General features: G+C 42.1%; 1 protein-coding gene across 1 annotated transcript in view; it reads left to right on the top strand.

Moving 5' to 3' along the window:
* The window catches only part of CCDC170 (coiled-coil domain containing 170), a 153,997-nt gene that overhangs the window by 73,566 nt on the left and 78,094 nt on the right, over positions 1-2,337 (top strand). The window lies entirely within an intron of this gene.

Consider the following 2,337-nt stretch of genomic DNA (forward strand, 5'->3'; position numbering starts at 1 on the left):
AAGCCATAACCCCCAGACCTGCTTCCCCATTCAATGGGTGAGTGCCACCACCTGTTTCAGCACCACTGGATCAATGACAGATGGCAGCCAACACTCGCTGAGCCTGCACAATTGCTGATCAGAGACTCGTACCCACATTCCACTCACTGCCAGATTCACCTGGAGAGGGGTGTTGAATTCCTCAGTGTTGTCAAGCTAGTGACCAGAGTAACACAGCTGCTCTGTAGCCCACATATATTAAAACAAAAAGAACAAAAAATCAGGGTGAAGCAAACCAATATATAATCAGCAAATGAATACAATAATACTACAGTGTGTTGGACACAACAGACAACTTCAAATCATACAAAAAAATAGGACAAGATGGCTCAAACAAGTGACCAAAACACAGAGCTAGAAAGTCTTCTGGTGGAAGTAATGCTATTGGTATTACCTGATAAAGAATTCAAAAGAGTTATGTTTAGATCCTGTGGTAGTTATGTTTGTGTGTCAGCTTGGCTGGGCCTGGTTGAGTGGTTGGGCAGCTGGTGGTAGTTACTCCCCATGATGAGATTGGTAATCAACTCCATGGTGGGATCTACCACAAGCAGCTGAGTAGCTGCCTTTGGGTATGTGGGCTGCTTCCCACATATAAGCAGCAGCTTTGGGAATGGTCTCTGGCCTATGGCACGCTTGGACCCTGCATGTAGCCGTGTCATTGCTCAGCAGCCTGCTATGCTCTGCCGACCTTGGGACTCACAATGGACTTAAGTTAATGGCCTACCATGTAGTTTGGTAACATCGGGACTGTGCCTTTTTACTTGTCAACCTTCGGTTTGCCAGCCTCAGCAGCCAGCAGCTGTCTGAGTGAACAAATGCCTCTAGCTCCAGTGGGCCAGGAGCAGGAGGCAGAGCTGGACCCTGAGGTTGAGGGGCTTTCACCCAGCCCCTAGCGCCTGGCACTTTGAACTTGGACTTAAAGCCTCCAAATTGTAAGAGAATAAACTCTGGTTTGTTAAGGTCATCCCATTTGTGGTATATTCTTGTCAGAGCGACACTAGGGAACCAGGACAGATACCTTCAATGGATTGAGAGAAAGTTCAAGGAAACCACAGACAAAATCGAGGAGAAAACACACAAAACTGTAGAAGATTGTTTTTTTTAAGGTACAAGAACAAATTCACAAAATAAATGGAAATTTAGAAATGTACAAAAACAGTAAATAGACATCTGAAGAACAATACTGAAATTTCAGAAATAGACAATGCATTGGAAAGAAAAGGAGTGAAACTGAATCACCTAGAACACAATTGCAAGATTGAGGACAAATCTCTTAATACTAATCTCTTAGAGGAACAATCAGTAAAAAGAAGCAGCACAACAAAAAAAGAGAAAGCCTCAGAATTATATAGGATGCCATCAGGATGAGTATCTTACATGTGATTGGAAGTCCAGAATAAGTTCACATTCACAGGTAGTAGGAGTTACCTGCGTTTTTTGAGCAGACATAATTTGATTCATAACACTCTCACTGAGCTGAAATATGCAACATTTGTAAGTAAGAACTTGTAGAGAATATACCTTATACTAGTTAAATTATAAAGTTTTTTTGAAGTTTAAATTTTACATTTTTGAATAGATAACATTCACAAAATACAAGATGCTAAATGCACATGAGGGTGTACAGTTAAAAATCTTCTACCACTCCCCCAGCCACCCCACTGTTCTCCTCAGAGAGCAATGTTGAAGACAATAAAAAAGTAAACAAATACATATCTAATATTATCCGAGTAGGAAAAGGTGTGACAAAGAGAAGCAAACCAGGATACAGGATTAGAGAGTGCAGCAACTGAGAGACACAGGATGCCCGTGTAGACAGACTGGCTAAGGACGTCCCCGTGAGGTGGGAACTTTTGAAGGAAGTTGGCAAGTGAGCATGCAAACATGAGGGGATGGTGTTCAAGGGGAGGGGACAGCCCTGAGTTAGGAACAGGAGTGTTGTGTAGGCAAAGTGCTGAGGCTAAGAGATACATCACTTCCATGGACAGTCATAACACAGACATGGGGCCAGCCTCGGAGGAATCTCATGTCTTCCAACCAGTGTCCTCATGACACTGCAGAATGGGGTCCCAGACCCTGTCTGATTCCTTGACCAGGTTCTCCTCCTGGTGGATCTTACAAATGAAATATATGCTCCCAGTTAACAACTCAATGAAGACACAAATGTATAACATGGAAGGCAATAAGACCTGCTCATTTGGAACTCCAGTGATAACAACTGTTTGACATAGATTTTTAATTGTTATGTTAATTAGAAGGATATATAGCTATATAAATAAAATTGTATCTATATAATAT

The sequence above is a fragment of the Orycteropus afer genome, unplaced genomic scaffold, assembly GCF_000298275.1.
Source record: "Orycteropus afer afer isolate SDZICR_OR568_19922 unplaced genomic scaffold, OryAfe1.0 scaffold00101, whole genome shotgun sequence".
Lineage (NCBI taxonomy): Eukaryota > Metazoa > Chordata > Mammalia > Tubulidentata > Orycteropodidae > Orycteropus > Orycteropus afer.